Source organism: Mustela putorius, unplaced genomic scaffold, assembly GCF_011764305.1.
Source record: "Mustela putorius furo isolate JIRA1106 unplaced genomic scaffold, ASM1176430v1.1 tig00001093_pilon_pilon_pilon, whole genome shotgun sequence".
Taxonomy (NCBI): Eukaryota; Metazoa; Chordata; class Mammalia; order Carnivora; family Mustelidae; genus Mustela; species Mustela putorius.
In genome coordinates, this window is record NW_025421565.1 from 1,135,650 (window position 1) to 1,145,547 (window position 9,898).

Here is a 9,898-nt window from a genome sequence, read left to right on the forward strand (position 1 = left end):
GGGAAGGATCAGGGTCTGCTCTCCCCGAGGACCTGCTTTGGTTTCCAGAATGAATGGGGCCTTGGAGGATGGTTTATCTCGGGGTCCACCCCCGCCCCCTTCCTCCCTCTCCTTCAGTTTCCATGACAAGGTGAACAAGACCCAGACCAGGACCTCTCCTGCTTTCCATCCACCTGGAGCTTGTGTGGCTTTAGGGAGGGTTTGCGAGGCAGAAATCCCGCGGAGGCTTTAGGAAGACGGAATCCTAGGTCAGAGTGGGGCCCGCAGTTGGGAGACACAAGACTGGCCTTGAGGGCAGAGGTGAGAAATCCTGTCCCACTCCCCGCAGTCTCCTGTGGGGAGTAGAGGAGGGCCACCCCCGGAGCCTTCTCACCCCAGGGAATCCCGTCTTAGCTCCCTCAGCCCCTCTTCTCACACTCAGATCCACAAGGGACAAGCTCGAACCCGGTACTGAGGGTGTGTGGGGCGTGCCACAGAGATCCCCAGGGTCCCACCTGCCCAGGCCCAGGGCACTGAAGGGGCCTGCCCACCAGCACCCCCTTCCCCTCTTGGGGGATTGAGGGAGTGTGGCTGTGGGCAGGGGCCCCTGTACTTAGGGTGGGACGCCAGGAAGGAGGCCAAGTGACAGAGTGTGCCCATGCCTGATGTGACGACTGAAGATCCTTGGTGTCCCACTGCCACCTATGGGTCCAGAGGGGAGAAGTTAGAGGCCCTGGGGCTGTCCCCGCAGGGTCTGTGCCCCACTCCAGCTGCCAATCCCAGGGGTGAGGGGTGGGGGTAGTGGGGTGGGGGTTGTACAGAAGCCACCTGAGCTCCCACACAGACGGCCAGGTGCCCAGAGGCAGCAAAGCCTTCAGGCAGAGAAGTGAATTTCTGCACAATTTGATAAGCTTGTAGGACTGGGGTCCCCAGACGGACTTGTGGTCTGTGACCTTTACGTACACCTGTAGCTCCCAGGGGACTGGTGGGGACTCAGAGGCCAAGGGACTGGCCTGGCTCCTGGTCTTGGTTACCCCAGAGCCTGGAGGGGCAGGAGGCCCTCAGATGAGGCTTCTCCCGTCCCCGGCTGGAAGGGATGTGTCCAGAAGGAGGGTGGAGTCTAGGAGGGCGCCCCCTGCATGTCCCGCGCCCAGCCCAACATTGTCCTCCAGGGTCCCCCACACATCGCTCTGATGGGAGACCCACACAGAGACCCAACACAGAGACAGTGCACAGAGAGCTCTAACAGAGACCTCTGACAGACACCCACACAGAGACTCCACAGAGAACCCTCAGCACGACGCTACACAGAGATCTCTGCCAGAGACTCACAAGGGCAGGGGCTAAGTTTCTGCTTATCATGATACCATTACTTATGATCATGCATGTTGTAGACTGCAAGGCCTTCTCAGAAAAACACCCAGAGACCGAGCCCATCCCATACTGAGAGATACCCAGCAGCTGTTGCTGTTGGACTGTGACAAACACCATGGCAGGGGCCAGGAATGCCCTGGTGTGAACAGGGGAGTGGGGAGGGCACCCTGAGGGCAGGCATCCCGCACGCCGACTCCTATGATGGGGATCTCCCCCGGAAGCTTGTGTGCACACAACTATGGACCATGCCTCTCCCCGTGACAGAGGAGCTTTGCTACGCATCCTCGCAGTCCATTTCCAATGGTGTTTGGCCACTTATGTAATGGAAGACCATCGGTTTCCAAAATTTCATGAAATTTACATTAACTGAAAATTTTGTTTTCTAGACTCTATCTATTGGGAGGGGAGGGGCAGAGGGGGAGGAGTAGAGGAGGGAGGGAGAAGGACAAGCAAATTCCACACTGAGCGGTGAGCCTGGGCCCACCGGTTCTCAGGACCTGAGATCCTGACCTGAGTTCAAACCGAGACTTGGTGCCTTAACTGACTGAGCCAGCTGGTGCTCCTGAGATTCTTGAACTAACTTTTGAAGTACGCAAGAGAGGAGAAAATGCGTTACCAAAGTATTCACAAAATGCTAATGATGGTGATGTTCTGTGCTTGTGGAGGGTTTTTCCTCCTCATGAAGCCCTGACTCAGGACCTTGGCTCAGAGCACCTCGCTCACAACCCTAACCCCCTCCTCTAACCCCTCCCCTAACCTCTCTTCCAACCACTTGTCTAACCCCTCCTCTAGCCACTCCCCTAACCACTCCCGCCTTCCCATGAATCAATCCATGTAACTGATGAAGAGCAGGAAAGTTTGTTGCTGTTGTCTGCTTTGTAAAGCAAGGTTGCTTGTTGCCACCTCTCTTCTGGATTATTTCACAGACATTAGACGAAGCTTTAGAAGAAAGTTCTCCCTCATCTAGGAGAGTGGGTCTTCCCACGTTTTATCACAAACTTTTCCTACAAACATCTCAGAAATGCCAATATAATACATAGTATTTTCTACAGATGAACAAAAGCAAAGATTTATCTCATTCATGTAAATGCTAAGAAAGCAAGACAGCGAATTAGTGATTGAAGCCTCACACCTGAGGCTTAAGCAGACGAGCAGAGACCTGCAATCGATCAGCTACAGAATAGGACGAAACACGTAAGCGACCTCGACTTTGCAATCACGGGGAAAACTAGGATGTAGGATTTTAAAAGTCCTAGAAATGGTCACTGCCTTTCAAAACATCCCCCCTATTCTTCCCCACAGAGTCCGAGAGGCCGGCAAGGCCTCAAACTTTTGATTTACCATGAGTCATAAAAGCTTTTCAATCTGGAGAGGTCCCTTTCTGAAATGGAAACACCCTTTTGTGGCATTCTTTTAAGTCAGGTTCTTTCCTTCATTTCTTCATCCAAATGTATTGGTTGAACAGGGTAGACATGGAGCCTGGAAGAGGACCCCCCATCAGTCTCTCTGCTGGCTTGAACCACACAGAGAGACAACTAAAGAAAAGGGCTCACCTGTGATGAGATCTGTTTCTAGGACACTAAATGTGATTTTTTCCATAAGCAGGATCTCAAGAAATCCATGCGTTGACCCTGTGTGTTAAGGTTAATCAGGCTGTTTTTTATGGAAAGAAAGAAAAACAGAGGTTGCGGTCTGGAAAGTTTCTTGGCCAAGGGGTCATCCCCCGAGAGGCCTGCCCCTGAGACTGAGGGTGGGAGGTTTCTGAAACAATGTCCCCCACACTAGGGCATGTGCTGGGAGGAATCCACTTACTGACAGGAGGTTTTATCTACACATACTCCTTGGTTTTCCTACCAAATAGGACTGCTGAGTCATGGAATCACAAAGTAGGAATTCTCAGGGGAAACACCAAGAAACAAACATCAAGACTAGGGTGCTGAGTGACTGTCTGTCTTGGGTCAATCCTTCATCGGTCTCATGCCTTCAAACTACCCTTTGTCTCATGCCACAGCTACCCATGTCAGCATGTGGAGGGTTCGGACAGATGGGCTTAGTTAGAAGCCCTACAAACCCTGACTAAAAGAAAGACCCCATGGCAAGATTTCACCAATGCCCAGGAGTTTAAAGGACAGCAGAGAGAGCCAAGATTCCACATCAGAAGAAGCCAGGGACATCTGGAGGAGAAAGGTACAGCTTAGCCCCTCACAGGCCTGCTTCACATGGAAAGAAAGGCAGAAAATTCTGGCACTCCTTCCTGTGAGCATTGAATGACCATCCTTCCTTCATTCAAAACTTACCACCCCCCTAAAACAAACAAACAAACAAACAAACAAACAAACGTAACATGTGAAAAGGCTGAGCCAGGGACAGTGGTTTCTACCCCAACTATTCCTGAGTTAGTATTATGGTCTTACAATACCTCACTTTTATTGTTTAACTGTCTCTGCTCTGAATACATTTCAGAGAAAATTCTGAAGTAAGCATTCAAGTGAAGCCATAAAAATGTTCTGTACTATGATCAAGTGGGCATTTTAACGACTTATAATTTCGCTTCTAATGTAGGAAACGCTCCATACCTCCCAAACTAAGCTTGTTAGGGGTCAGACAGATTCATGAATGTGTGCAGTCTCTATTAGATTTCTGTCCTGGGTTGTTTTTCTTCTAAATGTTTATAGCTGCTTAAGCAGTGATTTAGAAAAAAATACTTTGACTACTTTTTTTCACTCTATGAACCCACCTCAAGTATTGTGGAAATATTAAAAGATATAATTCTCTCATTCCATTCTCATGCCTCGAAGCCTTTAGTTTGTGTTTTTGAGAACACTTGCACTGAATGTGATGTAAGTGTGCTTGCGTGTCCTGATACAAGGGTGGTGTTTTACATTAAATGCCTGTTTCTCGAAGGTTCACTTCAGCCCAGAGGAGCTGCTGACATGTTCTGTTGCTTCTGTGGGGATTCTGCCTGTCTCATCCCTGGGCTTACTGCCCTGCTCTGTGCCACCAACAGTTTACCAAACTGCTGGGGGTCTGTGTTCTGGGATCCTGGCTTCTCAGCTGGACCCACTGGGAGAGACCTGGAGACCACATGATCTGCCCACAGAGTCCTACCATGGCCCAGGGTAGTAACAGGGAAGATCAAGGGCTGTGAGAATGCTTAGCACTGCTTCGCCTGGGCTCCCTGCCCCCTCTCGCCAGGGCAGCACCCCACCTCAGCCCCTGGCCACCCACTCCCAGGACGCAGTGGTGGCTGCTACAAACTAGGGTTGTAAAAGCTTCTGCCCACATGTGGCATACATGTCATCTTAGTGAAGCAGTGACAAACCAGGGAAGAAAACAGTATCTGTTAATTAGCTCTAATGCAGAGTTCGACTATCCTGCAGTGTCCGTGCCTACATCTTTGACTCTTCATGGACTTCCACTCTTTCCATGCAAAACCGAAGGGACAGTGATGCCCTGTCTAGCCCCCACCATGGGAGGAGGGAAGGGGTGCTTGTGATTTATAGACTAAGAGGAAGGCACAGGAATCCCATGGGCAATGATTTGTGGAGCCAGGCCAGGTTGGAAGAAGTAAAAGGAGGAATGAAAACAGAAAGGTGCAGTGTCCTTTTCTTTCAGAGAGTAACAGATGAACAGCGTCTGAAAGGTGGCCAGGAGCTGGGGTCCAGGGCCCCTGAGCCTCAGCAGAACGCACAAATCTCAGTTCCACATCACCATTAATGAACTGAAATGTCTCCTCTCTGTCAGTTTCAGGTGATGAAAGACTGTTTATATATTTTGGAACTGTCCCAGGCAGTACCAGAGTCTTGGTTCTCTTACCTGAGAAGGAAAGTAAGGTTGAAAATGAGAATACAGGGTGAAGACTGATCATAAATTGTTAGCATTTCCTCTCTCCCTGATGACTCAACATCGCCAGGCAGAGGCTGTGAGCCCCCTCCTGGGCCCACCAGGGTGGTCAGGCTGGCTCCCGTCATAAAGGTCCCCATCTTACCTTCCCCTATCTGTGACCCAGGGACTCCAAACATAACAGTGAAATCCCCTCAAGTCTTTGTGGCCATCCAAACCTGAAATACAGGGACCTGCCCAGGGGTTCTCAGTGATTCAGGTCTGCACCTGCTGGATACGGTCACCTCCTGGACCCGCCTGCCATGCGGCCACCAGCAAGGAGTGCCGGTTGTGCCTCCTGCCCTAGCACCTGTGAGCATAACAAGTCCGGTCATTTCTTAGCTTTCCTGTGCGTGACTTCCACAACCACGTTGGAATGTTCCTTAAAGACCCCACAAGGGGGACTAACCTCGCCCACTCACAACAGAGTGGTATTGGCAGAAAACAGAATCTTCATTACAAACACATGTGGTCTGGGAAAGCTAAGCGACTTACTAAACCTGCATCTAGAAGGTGTCCTGCATCCTAGATGCCTGATGAACTCAGAGAGCCCGTTTTGTGCACAGTGGATCACAACAGCTCAGTTCCTCTTCGCCCCAAATCCTTGCTTCCCTGCTCATGACTGACCCTGTTCTCATGACCATCAGCGGGGCTTGTGACTAGTCAATTCTGATTGTGTAAAATACACTAGAAGGAGGACCTTGCGTGAGAAATGATTGAGACAGGAGAAGTCATACTTCTGCCACACTCTCTTAAAATACCAAGAAACTTCTTAAAACTTGAATCAGAAGATGTCAGGATACCTAGCACAGGAGGCTATGCAGCTCTGTCTGAGCGGGCCAGTCCCTCAGATCACTCACCATCTACGACTGATTTTAAAAAGACAGTGTGTACTAAGTAAACGTAATTTAACTTATATAATTTTGGAATGCTTTACAAAAAGGACAGAGTTCCTGATGTTATCTTTTTATAATTAAGAAAAGAGTTAGTTTGACCTTTGCTCCATATGTATTCAAGTGTGTTATTTAAGCCTCATTTTACTAAATGAGATGAACCATAAAGCTATGGGATATTGTAGCATGAGCAATTCAGAAGTTCCGAATACAGCTGAAAGGCTAACCCGTGCAGAGAGGCTCTAAGGGCAGGGGACCTGGAACAATGTGCTTGTAGATGTCACCATAGGCTTATGTCATACACGACTTTTCAGTCTTATAATGAATTAGTTTTTTGAATTCAAAATTATTCTGTAGAAGCTGTCATAGCTGTCCTTGCTCTCCACATCACTTTGGTGATTGGGCACTAGGAATCCTGTAAAACATTTTACACCAGACCTGCCCGGCCACCAGTGATAAAACTACAATATGCTCTATATACAAAGAATCATTTAAAAGGTTTTTTAGGAGCTGGGATTCTATGAGATGACAGCTGCTTTCACCTGAAAATGCAGTAAATACGTTCCTTACAAGATTCCAATGACTGATGGGTGAGAAAACATACCGAACACCAAGTGCAAGGGGCCGGAGCCAGGCTCTCAGGGTTGCGGGCCAGGAACCAGCACCACCAGATCGGGAGCCCCAGAGCCTGGGGTCCACAGCGAAATGCAGTAGGTGCACTGGTCTGAAGTCAGGGAGTGCTCCCTGGAGGAGGAGGCAGTGGATGCAGGGTTTCCACAGCACAGAGTTTAGACGGAGGCCACCAGAGCAGGGACGACGTGGGCAGGGCACACTTGCAGGGAAGAAACCGAGCTGGAAGGAGGACACTGGGGGCTGGCAGGCTGCCCCCAGGACACGGGAGGATGTTTAGGACACGGGCTGGCCAGGGGACGAGCCTGCAAACCAGGTAAGGACATTGCACTGTGAGGGGTACTGAGTGTCTGAGCCAGGAAGGGTGACATGGTCCCTAGGCAAGGGGAACCCAGGGAGGCTTCCAGGTGCAGACCGGCACCTGCTCCAGTGGGATGATCCAGCAGGGCCTGGAGTGGGGGAGGGGAGTGGGGCTGCTGTGAACCTGGGCTGGGAATCTATCTTTACAGACTGTATCTGAAATGGAGCTAATTAGTGATCAGGATTGAATGAAATGGAGTGAGACCAGTTCTTGGAAAGTTGCAAGGTGGTTTGCCTCCTGGTGGCTAGCCTGGCTTTTGTCGTTGTTTGGTTTCCCTTCTTTTCCAACCAACTGCCATGAAGTAAGCGTCTGGCAGAGTTCCAGTGACTAGCTGGTCAAGACCTGAGCTGAGATCACGTCAGACACTTAACCTACTGAGCCACCCAGGCAATGCAGGTTGTGAATGATTTTTTTAAAAACCTCTTCTCTTTAAGGTGGTGAAGTTCATTTTGGGCTGCTATGTAATGAAGCCACATGACCACTAGGTGGAGGTGTTCTACAGCGCAGAGCACACTGCCCTTCTGCAAAGACTTCATTATTTTTTTTTTAATTTTTAATATTTTTTATTTTTTATAAACATATATTTTTATCCCAGGGGTACAGGTCTGTGAATCACCAGGTTTACACACTTCACAGCACTCACCAAAGCACATACCCTCCCTTATGTCCATAATCCCACCCCCTTCTCCCAAACCCCCTCCCCCCGGCAACCCTCAGTTTGTTTTGTGAGATTAAGAGTCACTTATGTTTTGTCTCCCTCCCAATCTCATCTTCTTTCATTTATTCTTCTCGTACCCACTTAAGCCCCCATGTTGCATCACCACTTCCTCATATCAGGGAGATCATATGATAGTTGTCTTTCTCCGCTTGACTTATTTCGCTAAGCATGATACACTCTAGTTCCATCCATGTTGTCGCAAATGGCAAGATTACATTTCTTTTGATGGCTGCATAGTATTCCATTGTCTATATATACCACATCTTCATGATCCATTCATCTGTTGATGGACATCTAGGTTCTTTCCATAGTTTGGCTATTGTGAACATTGCTGCTATAAACATTCGAGTACACGTGCCCCTTTGGATCACTACGTTTGTATCTTTAGGGTAAATACCCAATAGTGCAATTGCTGGGTCATAGGGCAGTTCTATTTTCAACATTTTGAGGAACCTCCATGCTGTTTTCCAGAGAGGTTGCACCAGCTTGCATTCCCACCAAAAGTGTAGGAGGGTTCCCCTTTCACCGCATCCTCTCCAGCATCTATCATTTCCTGACTTGTTGATTTTAGCCATTCTGACTGGTGTGAGGTGATATCACATTGTGGTTTGGATTTGTATTTCCCTGATGCCCAGTGATATGGAGCACTTTTTCATGTGTCTGTTGGCCATCTGGATGTCTTCTTTGCAGAAATGTCTGCTCATGTCCTCTGCCCATTTCTTGATTGGATTATTTGTTCTTTGGGTGTTGAGTTTGCTAAGTTCTTTATAGATTCTGGACACTAGTCCTTTACCTGATATGTCGTTTGCAAATATCATTCTGTCAGTTGTCTTTTGATTTTGTTAACTGTTTCCTTTGCTGTGCAAAAGCTTTTGATCTTGATGAAATCCCAATAGTTCATTTTTGCCCTTGCTTCCCTTGCCTTTGGCGTTGTTCCTAGGGAGATGTTGCTGCGGCTGAGGTCGAAGAGGTTGCTGCCTGTGTTCTCCTCAAGGATTTTGATGGATTCCTTTCACACATTGAGGTCCTTCATCCATTTTGAGTCTATTTTCGTGTGTGGTGTAAGGAAATGGTCCAATTTCATTTTTCTGCATGTGGCTGTCCAATTTTCCCAGCACCACTTATTGAAGAGGCTGTTTTTTTTCCATTGGACATTCTTTCCTGCTTTGTCGAAGATTAGTTGACCATAGAGTTGAGGGTCTATTTCTGGGCTCTCTATTCTGTTCCATTGATCTATGGGTCTGTTTTTGTGCCAGTACCATGCTGTCTTGATGATGACAGCTTTGTAATAGATTGAAGTCCGGAATTGTGATGCCACCAACGTTGGCTTTCTTTTTCAATATCCCTTTGGCTATTCGAGGTCTTTTCTGGTTCCATATAAATTTTAGAATTATTTGTTCCATTTCTTTGAAAAAGATGGATGGTACTTTGATAGGAATTGCATTAAATATGTAGATTGCTTTAGGTAGCATAGACATTTTCACAATATTTATTCTTCCAATCCAGGAGCATGGAACATTTTTCCATTTCTTTGTGTCTTCCTCAATTTCTTTCATGAGTACTTTATAGTTTTCTGAGTATAGATTCTGTGTCTCTTTGGTTAGGTTTATTCCTAGGTATCTTATGGTTTTGGGTGCAATTGTAAATGGGATTGACTCCTTAATTTCCCTTTCTTCTGTCTTGCTGTTGGTATAGAGAAATGCAACTGATTTCTTTGCATTGATTTTATATCCTGACACTTTACTGAATTCCTGTATAAGTTCTAGCAGTTTTGGAGTGGAGTCTTTTGGGTTTTCCACATATAGTATCATATCATCTGCGAAGAGTGATAATTTGACTTCTTTGCTGATTTGGATGCCTTTAATTTTTCCTTTTGTTGTCTGATTGCTGAGGCTAAGACTTCTAGTACTATGTTGAATAGCATTGGTGATAATGGACATCCCTGCCGTGTTCCTGACCTTAGCGGAAAAGTTTTCAGTTTTTTTTCTCCATTGAGAATGATATTTTGTGGTGGGTTTTTCATAGATGGCTTTGATGATATTGAGGTATGTGCCCTCTATC